General features: G+C 37.9%; 1 long non-coding RNA gene across 1 annotated transcript; it reads left to right on the top strand.

Moving 5' to 3' along the window:
* Positions 1 to 17,679: 17,679 nt before the first annotated feature.
* LOC122000184 lies at positions 17,680 to 18,733 on the top strand. The gene is made up of 3 exons (XR_006117007.1): positions 17,680 to 18,069; positions 18,139 to 18,361; positions 18,674 to 18,733. It is a non-coding gene; the product is annotated as an uncharacterized LOC122000184 (long non-coding RNA).
* The last annotated feature ends 647 nt before the right edge of the window (positions 18,734 to 19,380 follow it).

Genomic DNA, 19,380 nt, shown 5'->3' with positions numbered 1-19,380 from the left:
CTTATATCAGTGCATCATCACAAGTATGTGAGAGAAATACTAAATTACAATGATCAGGTTAAGTAATCCATCTTAGTTAAACACTAACTGGATACATTTACTTAACATGGCTAACTAAGTGAACACTACTATCTTCTGATAGTTATTTAGTAGCTAACGGTTAGACATTTAAAGACAATTTCTATATGAATATTTTCCATAAATAATACCAGTTTCAGAGGAGAATATTGTGAAAAATTCCTTCAAAAATATTTTTTTAACTTTCACTTTTAAAACCGAAGATTGAGTTTAAAATTTTTTTGACAGCATTTCACATCTATCTTAGAAAGGTATCTCTCTTTAAAAGTACTTTAAAACATTTTCAAACAAGTTCTTGGACAATTCTTAAAGCATTTCTCTGAGAAGAGTTTTGTGAAAATCACTTTGAAATTCTTACTTAAGAAATTCTTTTCTTTAAAATTATTTTCCTTTGAACATTTTTCAAACTTACTATGACTCAAAAAGTTATTGGAAAATATCTCCTTTTAAATTATTGATAAAAATCCTTTTGAAAAATATTCTTGCAAAACTATATTTCAATAATTTTGCAAAGCTTTATTTTTGATTAAATTATTGAAAATGTTTATTGAGAAATCATTGACAAAAGTTTTCTAATGTTACGTAGAAATTTTTAAAGATTAATCAAAACTTTACTTACAAATTTTTGACTTAGACTTACAAATTTTTTTTAAGCTTTCAGTTAGTTTCTGCATTCCTTATCAAAATTTTATTACATTCCATGCCTACCTTCCATGTTTACTCTATAGTTTTTTTGAGTTCCTCTGTGTATTTTTTGATGATTGCAAAGGGGGATGGTAAGGGTTAAGTAAGAAAAAGACACTAAATCGTGACAAATCTTAACTCTAAAACCAATCAAGAGAATTAAACAAACAATTGATCTTACTCAAGAATCTTTTCTCCTAAATAAAGTTATTGCTATTTTTATTTTATGTATATATTTTCCTAACTTTAACCTAGATTGTCATTGTATCAAAAACGGGAGATTATTAGTGTAATTTGCACTAACGGTCTAACTTAGGTTTTGATGAATGACAAGTGAGTTAAGTTAGGTCTTTATGTGATCTAATTGCTTTACCAAGCGTGCAGGAGTTGACGGGTCTAGAGGACCTAACACCAGGCTAAAATATAACTAGGGCTGAGGACTCAATAGTTGGTGCGAAACTTAGATATGTCAAAGGGCCGACTTAATATCTGATGGGAAGTCCGGTTGGATCCACGAGACCTGATAATTGCCAGAAGTCCAGTTAGGTCTGCGGACCTATCAACTGGCATGAAGACCTGGTGGGTCAAGAGACTAGTCAACCGACTACAAGTTAGTAAGTGAAGGTAAGTCACTGGAGGAGAGTGACTCGGTGAGGACGCATCCTGGTTGAGGGACAGTAGGCGTCGGTCCAGTTTAGGTCCATTTTGGATCCTTAAACTAAAACCTTGACTAGTTCCTAATCCAGAGAGGGCAGGAGCTAATTATTACTGCTTATTATTACCGTGCTTTAGTTTTTGACTAACACATTTTACAAGGAAAAGGGAGCACAAAAGGCCTTGGGTAAACAATGCTCGAGGTGCCTTCCAAGTGAAGGAAGACGCCTTTGCACTATTCATGGAAGGCGCCTTTAGTGTAGGGAAGGCGCCTTCCGCAGGATAAAGTTCATAACTCATCGACGATAAGGAGCAACAAACTCGGGATCAGATTTCTCATGTTGGAGGTGTTAGAATGTACACTAAAAGCCTAGGTTTTTGTATGAACATTTATATTTTGAAATAAGAATCACTTTGGTCAAATGTTGCATTTTATATTTATATGTTAATGCAGTTGTCCATTTAATTTATATTGTAGATAACATAGTGTGTGGTGCCACACAGAAGATCATGTTATCAGTTTCTTATAAATTATAAATAGTAGCTCACGACTGAGATGGATAGAGATAACCATTGGAATGGTTGTAGTGTGATTTGGTATTAGTCTGTTTTGACTATAAAATTACACTAGTACACTATGTGTGTATTGAGCAGGACCATTTGAGGTCGTTCGATTTATACTAACTGTATAAAAGAACAGAACCTCTATTATTATGGATGTGCATTTTCTTAATCCCGATATAATAACAACCACGTATACTTAGTATTTATTTCTTTGACTTATCAATGGGTGAGATTTATTCATTAAATCAATAGGCTCGATGAGTTAGGAGATAATATTATTTATATGGAGTGTTGTTGATTATAAAAGAAATTATGTCTTTTTTATTTAGGTTGATGATGTCCCCTTGAGGAGCTTATAAGGATTATCATGTAAACCCTGCAGGTGGACTTATTCCGACATGATAATAAGGTTGAGTGGTACTACTCTTGGAGTTGGGTGTTAATTAAGTGAGTTGTCAGTAACTCATTTAATTAACGGACATAAGATATCTTAAACATAGGAGATTAACACACTCTTGATAAGAAGGAGCCCATATTGTAATATAGGATTGGTGCGGTAGTTCAATAATAACTCTTTAGTGGTATGAGTTATTATTGGTGAACTTGAGTTGGGTGTTCGGGTCGAACACAAGGAGCTCAAGTCCATCAGGAGGCCAAAACTAATTCCTCCTCTCGGTCCCTGTTGTAGCCTCTACATAGCCTCACATTCACTCGTTTGATTTTGTTTCCTACCCAAGAAAGGGGGCGGCCAAGCCTTGCTTGGTGGCCAAGTAAGGGGTCGACCAAACCAAAAGAAAAAGAAAAGAAAAGGAAGAGAAAAGAAAAGAAAAAAAGAAAGAAAAAAGGGGAGATTTTTTCTCAATAGAATTAGAGATTTTTCTAAAAGGAATTATGTTAATTCTTTATTAGAAACTTTCTAAAAAGAATTATATTAATTCTTTCCTAAGAAAGTTTTCTAAAAAGAATTATATCAATTATTTTCTAGAGATTTTTTCTAAACAAAAATTCTATTAATAGTTTTTCTCTTTTATCTAGTGCCAAAGGTTGTAAAAAGGGAAGAGGCCATGCCACCATAACCTAATCTCTCTTGAGTTGTTTTCCCTTGCCTGTGGTCGGCACCTCATCTCTTCTTTTCTCTCTTTTCTTTCCCCCTAGGGCCGGTGCCCACCTCCTCTCTTCCTCCTAGGGTCGGCGCCCCACCTTCTTATCTCTTCCTCCCTCTAGGGCCGATGCATATCTCCTTTAGTGGTTGGAGCTTGGAGGAGAAGAAGAAGAAGAAGAAAAGAACCACCCTAGGTGGTAGGCGGTTTGGAGGAGAAGAAGAAGGAGGCACCCCTTTTCATTGCATCTTTTGGTGGTAGGCGGCTTGGAAACAAAAGAAGATTTGGGTGGTTTGTCTTGGTAGATCGTCGCCCACATGACATCCAAGAAGAGGAGAGGAATATAGCAGAAGATCAAGAGGTCTTTGTCTACGAAGAAAGGTACAACTAGTTCTTTATTCCGCAGCGAAATTAGTTTGTTTTTCTTTGTATGGATCTTGAAATACCAACACAAGATGCTACGATCTTGTGCTTCGATCAAGGTGTGTTTTGATCAATCAAGAACTTGCTTGATTGATTAAACACATGTCTGATCGAGCATGTAGGTTGCTAGGAAAAGTTCTGTGCTTGTACAAATTTTTGTACAGGGGTTTTACATAGAACAGAATTCCAGAGCCAACAATTGGTATTAGAGCAAGGTTTCTGCCTTTGTGTGTTTGATTTTCGGTTAAATTATGCACTAGTCATATATAATTTAGGCAGGATAATAGTAGGATATGCAAAATAGATTAACTCTGTGGTTGCAGGCATCCTAGTTCCAACTATTATGGCCTATTGTGTTTGTATGTGATTTGCACCCTCGGGCATGTCGAGGGCATTTTGTGTGTGCATGATTGTAATTATTAAATACAGCAGGTGCTGTATTAGTTTATTTTACATTTTGATCTAGATTACATGTACATTTCTGTGGAATATAGGATCGATAAATGTAAATTTTTATTTTTGTTCGATCTAGATTACATGTACATTCCTTCGTGGAATATAGGATCGATAAATGTAAAACTTTATTTTATTGCGGCTCGTCTCCTTGCTATGCGTGGTGCTACCTTGAGGACCGGAGGCGCGGCAGAAGAGGAAGCAAGAAGGACGCAACGACATAAACCCTAGGGCTGGCGGTTAGGGTTGGTGGTGGCTAGGGTTAGCGGCATACGGAGGACAACTATGGATGATGCCATAATAGTTGAAAAATTATTTTTTTATATTTATTGCCTTTATGTGATGTGATGTGTATGCTTTTGTGTGCATGTGTGATATGTGTGCATGTTAAAATTCCTTGTTTAAATAACTAAGTGGGAGAGGGTTTATTTATTTAAATTTCACGGTCTCCATTATTGGTTTGTAAGTAATGCATTCAAACTTGCGCGTTGGCTTTAAGTGCTTTCCTCCACATCGGATGAGTTTGTTTGCAGATCACTAGATCAAACTTCCTCTATAGATGATGATAGGAAATTATTTATTTTTGTGTGATCTTCTCCATCAGAAGAGGCACAATCCTAATTAATAGACTAAGTATCAAGTAATGGTATACACTTAGGCGCATTTAATAGTATCCTCCCCATCGGAGTCACTGCTATTATTTTGTGTGACAGAAGACAAACCAAATATTAATTTTATTTGTCATAAAGTTAGGCTGACAAGATAATAAAATTAATGGGTAAAACCTCCTCTTACAAATGTTTGAATTAGTATACGTCCACACTATCGTGGCATACTAAATTCATGGTGTTTTGAGGTGTCGGTGAATTTAAATTATATTATTTGAGGGATCAATATTATTTTAAATTCTAAAGTTTTGACCAAATATCTTATTTTGTGATTCTCAGGATTTTAAAATGGCTTTCAATCATCTTGCTATTATTTTAAAAGAAAACAAACTTACTGGTCCCAATTATATTGATTGGAAACGAAACTTGGACATTGTCTTAACGGCTGAAGGGTATAAGTTCGTACTTTTTGAGGTCTGTCCTAATGTGCTTGATAGCAATTCTAGTGAAGAGGAGACTGACAGGCATAGGAAATGGCTCAAGGCAGATGAGATGGTGCGGTGTTACATTTTGGCTTCTATGTTAAATGTGCTGCAACATCAGCATCATGCCATGCCTACTGCTTATGACATGATGTACAATCTCAAAGAACTCTTTGGACAACAGAATCGGGCTGCCAAGCAGGAGGTTATGAGAAACTTGATGACAACCACCATGACTGAGGGGACACCCATGAGGGATCATATCCTTAAGATGATGGCTCATTTGAACTAAATACAAATCCTTGGAGCCGAAATCGATGAGGAAACCCAGGTCGATATCATTCTCCAAACGCTACCCAAGGTTTTGAGCAGTTCCGCATGAACTATAATATGAACAAAAGGATATATTTGTTGGCAGAACTTCTGACAGAACTCCAAGTAGCAAAAGGGTTATTTTGTCAAAGTTCTCAAATTCACATTGCTGAAAACATTTTTACTTCTAAGCCGAAGGGCAAAAAGAAGAAGAAGAAACAAGTTGGTTCAGCAAAAAAAGTGATTCGATCTCAAGGGACTGGACCGCAAGAAGGCATGAAGAAGCCGAAGGGCAAGTGCTTCACATGCAAGCAGTCTGGACATTGGAAGGTGGACTATCCTCGTAGAAAGAAAAACAATAAAGGTATATCTCATTCATTAGTTGTTGAAACATGTTTAGCGGTGTTATCTACCAACACATGGTGTGTAGATACGGGAGTCACTAATCATGTCTGCAATTCATTGCAGGGGTTCTAGGAAACTCGACGACTACATGAAGGGGAGATCACCGTCTACATGGGCAATGCTACGAAAGTGGCGACTGTTGTAGTAGGAGATGTTTATTTATCTTTTGATAGGAATAAAACATTGATTTTGAGAAATTATCTTTAAGTACCATGTTTTAGAAAGAACTTGATTTCAGTTTCTAAATTATTTATGGATGAATATTCTGTTTCTTTTTATGACAAAGTAGTTATCAAGAAAAATAGGGTGGTTATCTATTCTGGTACGTTGGTTGGCAATTTGTACACTTTTAATCCAATAACTCTCATGATACAACAAATGGAAATTAATAACACATCTTCTAAATCTAAAAAAAGAAAGCAGCCTTCAGAAATGAACCAAACATATCATTGGCATCTAAGGATAGGTCATATTAACTTGAGCAGAATTCAAAGGTTAATAGGCGAAGGACCTTTGGGTTCATTGGTGGTGGAAAACTTTCCAACCTGCGAATCTTGCTTGGAAGGAAAAAGGACCAAGAGACCTTTTAAGGCACAGGGGTATAGAGCCAAAGAAGTGTTGGAATCGGTTCATTCTGATTTGTGTGGACCTATGACTATCCAGGCGAGAGGTGATTTCGAATATTTTATCTCTTTTATAGATAACTATTCGAGATATGGGTACATTTACTTGATGCGCCGTAAGTCTGAGTGCTTTGATAAGTTCAAAGAGTACAAGGTTGATATGGAGAAACGTCATGGTAAAAGTATCAAGACACTATGATCTGATCGTGGTGGAGAGTACCTCTTAGGAAAGTTTAGGAATTACATATCAGAGGGGGATTCAATCCCAATTGTCTGCATCTAGAACACCCCAACAGAATGGTGTGGCGGAACGAAGGAATAGGACTCTTATGGAAATGGTTAGATCGATGATGAGTTATTCAGAATTACCAAATTCGTTTTAGGGATATGCTTTGGAAATGACAGCATACATTCTGAACTTGGTACCTTCTAAGTCAGTACCCTCTACTCCCACAGAATTGTGGAATGAGCGTACGCCTAGTCTAAAACACATTCGGATTTGGGTAGTCCAGCACATGTGCTGAAGGGAGATGCTGATAAGTTAGAATCACGTACAGAAGTTCGCTTGTTTGTGGGTTATCCTAAAGAAATGAAAGGTGGTTTGTTTTATAATCCCAAAGATCAGAAAGTCATTGTTAGCACCAATGTCCGATTTTAGAAGAAGACTATGTAATGAACCACAAGATCATGAGTAAAATTATTCTTGAGGAAATAAGAGAGGACACGTCTAATTTAGTACCAACGGTACAAGATGAGATACCACAAGAAACTGCAACACGTGTCACAAATGATGCACAATTACAGGTAGTGTCTCGTCGTAGTGGGAGGGTTGTTAGGCAACTTGATAGATTCATATTTTTGGGAGAGTCTTCGGACATGATCCCTGGTGAACATGAACCTGATCCCTGGACATATGATGAAGCAATCCAAGATAAAGATGCAACATCTTGGCAAAGTGCAATGAACTCTGAAATAGAATCCATGTATTCTAATCAAGTCTGGGAGCTTGTAGAACTACCCAATGGTGTAAAAATCATTGGATGTAAATGAGTCTACAAAAGAAAAATTGGAACAGATGGAAAGGTGGAAACCTTTGAAGCAAGGCTTGTTGCGAAGGGGTATACTCAGAAAGAGGGAATCGATTATGAGGAAACCTTTTCGCTGGTAGCCATGCTTAAGTCTATCCGGATTCTTTTATATATTGTTGCTCATATAGATTATGAGGTTTGGCAAATGGATGCAAGACAACTTTCCTTAATGGAAGTCTTGAAGTAAATATTCATATGAAGCAACCAGAGAGATTCATTGCAAAGGGCAAAGAACATCTTGTTTGTAAGCTCAATCAGTCCATTTATGGACTGAAGTAAGCTTCGAGATCTTGGAACATCCGATTTGATGAAGTGATCCAGTCTTATGGATTCACTCAGTGTCTGGATGAGTCTTGTGTATATAAGAAGAGTGACGAAAACGTGGTGGTATTTCTTGTACTATACGTAGATGATATTTTGCTGATTGACAATAATGTCAAAGTGTTGTCAGACGTAAGGGTATGGTTATCCAAGCAGTTTGATATGAAGGACTTGGGAGAATGTGGACATATTCTTGGGATCAAAGTAATAAGGGATCGCGAGAAAAGGATGTTCTGCTTATCCCAAGCTTCGTACATCGATACTATCCTAGCTCGTTTTAGCATGCAAAACTCCAAGAAAGGTTTTCTACCTTTTCGGCATGGAGTACCTTTATCTAAAGAGATGTGTCCTAAGACATCAAAGGAGATAGAGGACATGAAGGCAGTTCCTTATGCTTCGGCTGTAGGAAGCCTAATATATGCAATGTTATGTACGAGACCGAATATCTGTTTTGCCGTGGGCATGGTTAGCAGATATCAAAGTAATCCAGGACAGGGACATTGGACTGCCGTAAAGCATATATTGAAGTACCTGAGAATGACTAGAGATTATATGCTAGTTTACAAGGCAGATGATTTGCTCCCTGTGGGTTACACGGATTCTGACTTTCAATCAGATAGGGACAATAGTAAGTCAACCTCAGGGTATATCTTTACTTTGGGAGGTGGAGCCATAACATGGAGGAGTGTTAAGAAGAAGTGCATTTCGGACTCCACCATGGAAGCCGAGTATGTAGCAGCCTCTGAGGTAGCCAAAGAAGTAGTATGGCTCAGAAACTTCTTGATGGACTTAGATGTGATTCTTGGTTTTTCCAAAATTATCACAATTTATTGTGATAATAGTGGTGCAGTAACAAACTCGAAGAAACCACGAGCCCATAAGGCAAGTAAACACATTGAACGCAAGTACCACCTGATACGAGACATCGTAAAGCGAGGAGAAGTTGTTGTCGCAAAAAATTGCATTAGCAGATAACCTGGCAGATCCTTTCACTAAGGCCCTTTCGGCGAGAGCTTTTGATGGGCATGTTGAGGGGATGAGAATCAGATGTATGACAGCATATATTGTAACACCCCTAGAAAGCCTAGATAAAGTAAGGGCAATGAGAGTATGAATGTAATGAAAAGAATGTGTAGATAGTCTACGTTGAATGTTACGATGGGAAGGATTTAGATGATTAAAAACTTTATGAAAGAAAATAAAGTTGAGAATATAAAGTTCCATACATGATTTATAATGCAAGGAATTAATGTAAACAAAAGAGATATGAGATATTATATATGCATGTATGAAATATTTATGCATAATGCATATACATGAATTATTTTGTACAAAAATATGTTAGAAGAAGGATTTGATCCTTGGTTCTCTTGTGGATGCATGCATGTGTTAACCAAGTGTGATAGGAGTGAATATTGTAAGAGGAGAGATGGGAATTATAATTAAAGGAAAGAAAGGAGAGAAATTAAGAGAAAGAAAAGAGAGAAACTCAAGAAGCATTTCTCTAGCATATTCTTTCTCATTAAGAGGAGAAGTAAATGAGGAGGATGAATCAAGTCAAGTTTTCCTCCCCTCACTTTAGTATAAATAGGCATGGAGGGAGCTTCATCCTCAACTCACTCTCCTCCTCTCCTCCATTTGTGCCGAGCACTCTCCCTCCCTCTTTCCTCTTGTTGCCGAGAGCAACAACTCTCCCCTTCTTTCTTTCTTTTGCCGAGCAACACAAGAGGAAGAAGCCTCCTCTTCTTCCTCCTCCTCTCCACCAAAAGACCTAGCCACTTCTTCCTCCATTGGTGCCGAGCAAAGCAAGCAAGGAAGGAAGGTCCACAAGCAAGTTCTCAACTCTAGAAAACTTAAGCAAAGAAGGTAAGCTTCCCCTCACCTGCGGTACAAGGCTTTCATGTGATTTTCGGATTCTTTTTCTATGCCTTGAAAGAAAGTTTTCCCCTATGTTTGTATACATATATGATGCATGATCAGAGGTGTATGTAACCCTAGAATTTCAATCAAAAATATTGTAAATAGGTTAGGAAAATTATTGTCTAACCAAATTAGTGCAAGTTTTCCCCTATGAAATGCTAAGGACCTTCCTATGGTTTTCTTGCTTGGAAGTTGATTGGAACCAAAAGAACCCCACTCTCATGTTTCGGCCAAGAAAGAATTTAGGGTTAGGAGGACCTTGAATTTAAAATAACTATGCTTATATGACATGATATAAAGTTCTTAAGAGTTGTATACTTGTATGTTGAAAGAAACTCATGAACCTTACTCTTAATATTTCGGCCATGGTAAGGTGATAGTTTAGAGAAGCTTAAACAAAATTCTAATATGCTCAATGACCTCTGTGATATTATGTTATGAAAGATGATTAATGCTCTCATGTTTAATTGGAATGTAGAAAATTAGTTACATGATTTATGACATGTAAGATCACAAGAGTCCTAGCTTGTTTATGATCCAACCTTGTGTATGATGTTCTTAGTAAATCTTGCTATGAAATTACTTAGGTTTCCCATGCTTTAGGCCACTTAAAGGAAGTTTATATTCTATGAATTTCGGCCAAGTAAGGTTTAAAGGACCTAGAGGCCTTGGAAATGAAACCTAAGGGGTTAAAAGTACTTCTTATGAAAACTTGATAATGTGTGAATGTGATACATGTTTGTATGACCTAAATGAATCATTATGTGTTCGGCCATGAAGGGATAGATGCCCTAGAAACCCTAGAACAAAAATTAAATATGTCTATGTCATGCTGTATGAAAATGATATGATAATAAGTTAGAATGCATGATTGCTTTAGTTACGAAATGATATGCATAATGAAGTTATATTATGAAATATGCCATGATGTGTTATAGCATAGAAAATGCTATACATAATGAAAAGAAATGAAGTTATGTTATGATATGTGATAGCATAGAAAATGCTATACATAATGAAAAGAAATGAAAAGAATAAATGCATGAAAGATTGTTAAGGACATGATATGATAGTTATGCATGATAAGTTATTTTTATGGTTTGTACCAAGGGTGGGCTCCGTAAACGCCCCGGGGTCGATGGAGTAAGACTCGGGCCTAGTATGTATGCATGGTAGGGCTCAAGACTTGCTACCTTGGACCTACGCATTAAGTATGTGGTACAAACCGGGATCCCAAATGATGATGATATTAATTTCAAGTACTATTAAGTATAAGTTTTCAAATTCACGATGCATTGCCTACATTCATATGTGCTTGAATTATATGATGATATGATATAATGTCATGTGATATTATGATATGAATATAATGCCCTTGTATGTCTCATGCTTGTGATTTATTTGTTTTATGATATGATATTCATGCTTCTATGAAATGATATGTGAATAAGAAATATGCATGATATGTTTGAATAGAATGATATGTTATGTTATGATTAGTTGAGACGATGATATGTTGATCCATTCTTGATATACGATGATTCTCGGTTTTAGTGAGTAGGAAAGGAACTTACTGAGCCATGAGTGCTCATAGCTTACTTTCCTTGTACCGCAGATAAAAGAGAAAGCTGGATGTACAACGGAGCAGCAGGAGGAGCAGATAATGATGTGTGTGGTGGTGGCTCGGCTAGGACGATTCAGACAAATTAATATTTTTTATAAGTTCAATATATGCACATTTGAACAAATCAGAATATGTGATATTATGCTTAATAAATTAAATTCTTTAAAATTTTTATTCTTCCGCTGTTATAACTAAAGCATGTACGTAAGTAGTATAAGAACGTAGCGCCACCTTTGGTTGGGTAAGAAGGGTGGGCGTCACAGGTGGTATCAGAGCCAAGTTAGCCAGCTCACTACACACACATCAAGCTCCTTCCTGCCGCTCCAAGTAAGTACAGTTGCATAATTTATTTGTATGCAAAATAGTATGATACTCTAAGATACATGAATGGTAGCCTAGGAAGGATACCTTAAGCTATACCCTAGAGAATGGTGCATGATGATAAGTAGGATGCATGAATGGTAGCCTAGATACAAGAACCTTAGGCTATAACATAAGAGGAATAATGAATCTTTAAAATCTTGTAGAAATGGACTATATCCCGTTTAAATACGATTCCGAGGATGTGGAATATTCTGACGAATACCTCGAGTTCGCGGATGAACCCGATATGCTGGAATACTTCGATAACTATGTGAGTGACTCGGAATCTCCGGAACACGGCGAGTTCGGAGAGGAAGATCTCGAGGAAATCGAGGAAGGGAATTCGGGCGATAATGAAGATGAAGATTCAGAAATTATGGAATATTATGAAGGAGAGAACGAGTTTCTGAGATGGGCGATGAATTTAACCTTGAATACATGGAAATGGGTTTCAACTAACGGATATAATAGACTTGAGTGGGACTGAACAACCTCGGGAACTAAACCGAAGACCCGATGGAAGAACATGTTAAGGGCGAGGGAGGAATGGATGAAGAGACAATAATCGACCGGAAGAGGCATCGGAGATTCAACTTCCCGAGAATGCATCTCACCGGAATGATAATCGATGCGGTCAAGTTGGGTTGATGATGACTCGCTATCATGTCATTTATGGCGAGTAGTCACAACCTACCTTGCCTTTTAAGAGAAGGAGTTATGAACAAAAAAAATGTAATAAAAGCTTTTGATGAATAAAAAGAGTAGAAATGGTATCAATTTAAGCATGAGTCAAGAAAGAATGATAATACCATCGGCTAGATCTTGACGCGTATGAATGGTAAGGTAATCTAAAGATGATATGACAACCTAAGAAAGAATACCTCAACGATAACCCAAACATGGCATGAAACCTAGACATGATATGTTAAGATATTCATGCATAAATGATAACTTAGACTAATCTTGTTATCATTTAGGAAAAATAAGTATGGCTAGAAGAAAATACGAGACGAGAGGACCACACCTCCACACGATTGGGCACATGTAGTTCGAGCTATGACGGCAAATGGACAGATGATGCTACCATGATGAATCAACAAGGGAATCACCCCAAATCGGATAGCCATCCAACCATACGGTAGTTGAACCGGAGAAGTAGCACGGTACCACCCGATGAATCCGGCACGCGTGGTTGCGCCAAGAGTCGTATGTCATCGATGGAGCCCGATTCAACTACGTAATTGTGAAGATGGGACTGAAGCTTGGTTACGGAGAAACGATAGAATTAGAATGGGTGGGCGGCAAAAGGTCAATCGTTACATCTCCAGCTGAGGCCGAATGTGGTGGGACAGTGAAAGTGAAAACCATGAACCAAATGAGTTCAGATTTTGAGGCGGAATTCAAGAATTCTTCCACCGTAACAAGTAGGCTATGATGAATTCACCGAATTTCGACAAGGTGACCTAACGGGAAAAGCGGTGAGAAGATTCAATCGCCTGGCACGACTATGCGAAACTAGTTAGGACGGAAGGAGAAAGGGGGCTTATCGAAAATGCTACTCGGAGATAGCACTTAATGGCAGTTAATAGGGCCATGGACGGATACGGAGGAGGTAATTAGCGGACCGAGGAGTGAGACTACACTAAACCTAGACACAAGGCAAGGACAAGGAACCGAAGGAAGAAAAATATCAAGGCCAAGGAAAGGAGGAGCGGCGGAAGCGATTAACGAGAGAGTGGTTCGTCCAACAAAGAAGTTTCTCCGGCGCATGTGGGAGGAAACATCCATGGGTACTAATAAGTGTAACAGATAGAGGTCATAAAGCAAAAGACTGGCCATGAGCCAAATTAATACTTACTTGTGGTGGAAGGACATCTGTCTCAGAGCGCCCTACCAAAACACTAAAGCACCACGGTATGCCGAAACCAAGGTGGTCCCAGGTTATACCAGCTACTAGGATAAGGGACCTTCAATAAGTTAAGGAGGAGATTGGAAGCTCCACCAAGTTCTAAAATCTCGAGAAATTGTTATTCTAAGTTCGGGGACGAACTTTCAATAAGTAGGGGAGTTTGTAACACCCCTAGAAAGCCTAGATAAAGTAAGGGCAATGAGAGTACGAATGTAATGAAAAGAATGTGTAGATAGTCTACGTTGAATGTTACGATGGGAAGGATTTAGATGATTAAAAACTTTATGAAAGAAAATAAAGTTGAGAATATAAAGTTCTATACATGATTTATAATGCAAGGAATTAATGTAAACAAAAGAGATATGAGATATTATATATGCATGTATGAAATATTTATGCATAATGCATATACATGAATTATTTTGTACAAAAATATGTTAGGAGAAGGATTTGATCCTTGGTTCTCTTGTGGATGCATGCATATGTTAACCAAGTGTGATAGGAGTGAATATTGTAAGAGGAGAGATGGGAATTATAATTAAAGGAAAGAAAGGAGAGAAATTAAGAGAAAGAAAAGAGAGAAACTCAAGAAGCATTTCTCTAGCATATTCTTTCTCATTAAGAGGAGAAGTAAATGAGGAGGATGAATCAAGTCAAGTTTTCCTCCCCTCACTTTAGTATAAATAGGCATGGAGGGGGGGGGAGCTTCATCCTCAACTCACTCTCCTCCTCTCCTCCATTTGTGCCGAGCACTCTCCCTCCCTCTTTCCTCTTGTTGCCGAGAGCAACAACTCTCCCCCTTCTTTCTTTCTTTTTGTTGCCGAGCAACACAAGAGGAAGAAGCCTCCTCTTCTTCCTCCTCCTCTCCACCAAAAGACCTAGCCACTTCTTCCTCCATTGGTGCCGAGCAAAGCAAGCAAGGAAGGAAGGTCCACAAGCAAGTTTTCAACTCTAGAAAACTTAAGCAAAGAAGGTAAGCTTCCCCTCACCTGCGGTACAAGGCTTTCATGTGATTTTCGGATTCTTTTTCTATGCCTTGAAAGAAAGTTTTCCCCTATGTTTGTATACATATATGATGCATGATCAGAGGTGTATGTAACCCTAGAATTTCAATCAAAAATATTGTAAATAGGTTAGGAAAATTATTGTCTAACCAAACTAGTGCAAGTTTCCCTCTATGAAATGCTAAGGACCTTCCTATGGTTTTCTTGCTTGGAAGTTGATTGGAACCAAAAGAACCCCACTCTCATGTTTCGGCCAAGAAAGAATTTAGGGTTAGGAGGACCTTGAATTTAAAATAACTATGCTTATATGACATGATATAAAGTTCTTAAGAGTTGTATACTTATATGTTGAAAGAAACTCATGAACCTTACTCTTAATATTTCGGCCATGGTAAGGTGATAGTTTAGAGAAGCTTAAACAAAATTCTAATATGCTCAATGACCTCTGTGATATTATGTTATGAAAGATGATTAATGCTCTCATGTTTAATTGGAATGTAGAAAATTAGTTACATGATTTATGACATGTAAGATCACAAGAGTCCGAGCTTGTTTATGATCCAACCTTGTGTATGATGTTCTTAGTAAATCTTGCTATGAAATTACTTAGGTTTCCCATGCTTTAGGCCACTTAATGGAAGTTTATATTCTATGAATTTCGGCCAAGTAAGGTTTAAAGGACCTAGAGGCCTTGGAAATGAAACCTAAGGGGTTAAAAGTACTTCTTATGAAAACTTAATAATGTGTGAATGTGATACATGTTTGTATGACCTAAATGAATCATTATGTGTTCGGCCATGAAGGGATAGATGCCCTAGAAACCCTAGAACAAAAATTAAATATGTCTATGCCATGCTGTATGAAAATGATATGATAATAAGTTAGAATGCATGATTGCTTTAGTTATGAAATGATATGCATAATGAAGTTATATTATGAAATATGCCATGATGTGTTATAGCATAGAAAATGCTATACATAATGAAAAGAAATGAAAAAGAATAAATGCATGAAAGATTGTTAAGGACATGATATGATAGTTATGCATGATAAGTTATTTTTATGGTTTGTACCAAGGGTGGGCTCCGTAAACGCCCCGGGGTCGATGGAGTAAGACTCGGGCCTCATCAGTAATGGGCCTTTGAGTGCCCTAGGTCGATGGAGTAAGACTCGGGCCTAGTATGTATGCATGGTAGGGCTCAAGACTTGCTACCTTGGACCTACGCATTAAGTATGTGGTACAAACCGGGATCCCAAATGATGATGATATTAATTTCAAGTACTATTAAGTATAAGTTTTCAAATTCACGATGCATTGCCTACATTCATATGTGATTGAATTATATGATGATATGATATAATGTCATGTGATATTATGATATGAATATGATGTCCTTGTATGTCTCATGCTTGTGATTTATTTGTTTTATGATATGATATTCATGCTTCTATGAAATGATATGTGAATAAGAAATATGCATGATATGTTTGAATAGAATGATATGTTATGTTATGATTAGTTGAGACGATGATATGTTGATCCATTCTTGATATACGATGATTCTCGGTTTTAGTGAGTAGGAAAGGAACTTACTGAGCCATGAGTGCTCATAGCTTACTTTCCTTGTACCGCAGATAAAACGGAGCAGCAGGAGGAGCAGATAATGATGTGTGTGGTGGTGGCTCGGCTAGGACGATTCGGACAAATTAATATTTTTTATAAGTTCAATATATGCACATTTGAACAAATCAGAATATGTGATATTATGCTTAATAAATTAAATTCTTTAAAGTTTTTATTCTTCCGCTGTTATAACTAAAGCATGTACGTAAGTAGTATAAGAACGTAGCGCCACCTTTGGTTGGGTAAGAAGGGTGGGCGTTACATATATAATCGCATAGTCTTTTAGTATAAGTGGAAGATTGTTAGAATGTATACTAAAAGTCTAGATTTTTGTATGAACATTTATATTTTGAAATAAGAATCACTTTGGTCAAATGTTGCATTTTATATTTATATGTTAATGCAGTTGTCTATTTAATTTATATTATAGATAACATGGTGTGTGGTGCCACACAGAAGATCATGTTATCAGTTCCTTATAAATTATAAATAGTAGCTCACGACCGAGATGGTTAGGGACAACCATTGGAACGGTTGTAGTGTAATTTAGTATTAGTCTGTTTTGACTATAAAATTACACTAGTACACTATGTGTGTATTGAGCAGGACCATTTGAGGTTGTTCGATTTATACTGACTGTATAAAAGAATAGAACCTCTGTTATTATGGATGTGCGTTTTCTTAATCCCGATATAATAACAAGCACGTATATTTAGTATTTATTTCTTTGACTTATCAATGGGTGAGATTTATTCGTTAAATCAATAAGCCCGATGAGTTGGGAGATAATATTATTTATATGGTGTGTTGTTGATTATAAAAGAAATTGTGTCCTATTTATTTAGGTTGATGATGCCCCCTTGAGGAGCTCATAAGGATTATCATGTAAACCCTGCAGGTGGACTTATTCCGACATGATAATTAAGTTGAGTGGTACTACTCTTGGAGTAAGATGTTAATTAAGTGAGTTGCCAGTAACTCATTTAATTAACGTACTCATGATAAGAAAAAGCTCATATTGTAATATGGGATTGGTGCGGTAGTTCAATAATAACTCTTTAGTGATATGAGTTATTATTGATGAATTTGAGTTGAGTGTTCGGGTCGAACACAGGAAGCTCAAGTCCATCAGAAGGCCAAAGCCAATTCCTCCTCTCAGTCCCTGTTGTAGCCTCTACATAGCCTTGCATTCACTCGTTTGATTTTGTTTCCTACCCAAGAAAGGGGTGTAAAATACAAGAAAATAGGCGAATATTAATAAGGGAATTTTCTGGAATTTTAGGTCATTTTTCAGGAATTTTTCAGAGCTCGTATGGATGAGTTAATGGGGACAAGAATGGGGCCCGGGAAAGCCTGTTTAGGCTACCCCATTTAGGCGAGGAAAAGTTATTTATTTTCTTTTCCTTTTTATTTGTTTTTCTTTTCTCTTTTATTCCTCTCCCCGACGCCGTTCTTTTCTTCTCCCCCGACGCCGAGCCGCACCCTCTCCTTGCCCTAACCGCCGGCCGCGGTGCTTTTCTCCTCTTCTCCCCTCTCCTTCGCCGAAGCCAGGCCGCCGACGACGAGAGCCACCCTAGCCGCCAGCCACCGAGACCCCCCTCTCTTCCTATCCTCTGGCCGAAGCGACACCACTGTTCTTCTTCTTCTTCTTCTTCTCTACCTAGCACCGGCCGTGATTTTTCTCTGCCGATGATGCCACCCGAGCCTTCCCGGCGAAGTTGCCACAGCCGACGGCGAGCCCTAGTTCTTCACCGTGCCTTAGTCCTCACCACCGGATCTTATTTTTTTCGCCATCAGAAGCCGGCAGAGACGAAGAAGTGTATCAAGATGGTAGGCATTATGTTTCATTTGATGGTTGAGATGTATGGGATCGATTCATATTTTTCCCTTGCTCACCAGCGACATTAGGTTGTTGAAGTAAATTGGTTGTGGAATTTTCTTCCGGCAGCAACCATCTGCGGTTGAGAATTGAACAGAGGAAGAATTCCAAGAGGTGAGGTTCTGTGCACTGGGGTATTCGGGTGGTGGACAACATGTTTGAACAGGGCAGAGAGGTAAATTCCAGTAGGGTTTCTTTGCCGGCAGCACTTCAACCAGTAACCCTATTGGCTGTGAACTTGAGGTATGATGTAGGAATCTTAATACATTTTGTAATTGATGAGGTCTATAAATTTAGAATGGAACATGTGGTTAATCATGTTTTAGATTCAGGTGTACTTGGATTTAGGTTTTTGGATTTCTATCTAATGGTTTGTTTAGAGGTAAGGTGTATAAATTTGTTCTGGTATCAGGTTCGTATTTGGAAGAGTTTAAGTTGATTTAGGTTTAGACCTAAATCAAATTTTATAGTGGAACGAATTAGGGTTCTGGTAAATAAGGAATTTTCTTTAGCTATGTGATATATATGTAGCTAAATTAAATGTGGTTATTACAGGACCTGGTCGCGAGACGAGTATCTCGATATCGGATTGGACCTTTCTATTTTCGGAGGCGGGTACTTTTGACTTATGTCATTTGATATGCTTAGTAATTAAATTAACAGGTTGCATTAATTGTGTTTCTTATCTGTTTCAGTTACATGCTTGCTTGATTGATTGGTTTTGCATCTCGTATATTTTACCTGTTTATACATGCTTATAGGGGTAGTGATATACCATGCTTTACCATGTTCAGGACCTAGGTTTTATACCTTCTGTATACCTTTGGATTGTTTTGGATTCGTTGACCTATGATGCATTTTTATATATGTATGGATTAGGTCGGGATGTTTATATGGTTATTATCGTTTGCGTGATTGCATCTTTGTCGATAGTCAGCTCCGTTATTGTTGAGTGATGGATCTGCACTTTCGTGGGTTAGTGGTCGATTCATGAGTGTGTTCTGAGGGACTCTGTTAGCCGCCGTGGGTAGTGTGACACAACGTGTTATCCGTGATTCCTCCCGTCGTTGTGTCTGGGAGTTGAGGCATTCGCTCCCCTGATTTGGGGTAGGAGGATGGTGTACTCCGACATCCCGTCCACTCGGTCACTCATCGGGAGTAGTGATGCAGTCCTACCCACTCGGCCTCACTTTTGTATGAGACGATCGGCGCGTCGGGGGTGACCCCATCATGTCATGATCGTTTATTGCTGTGTTTGTGGT

Source organism: Zingiber officinale, chromosome 7A (genome assembly GCF_018446385.1).
Source record: "Zingiber officinale cultivar Zhangliang chromosome 7A, Zo_v1.1, whole genome shotgun sequence".
NCBI lineage: Eukaryota > Viridiplantae > Streptophyta > Magnoliopsida > Zingiberales > Zingiberaceae > Zingiber > Zingiber officinale.
Note: the sequence above shows the minus strand (reverse complement) of the source record. Positions and strands in the feature narration are given on the sequence as shown.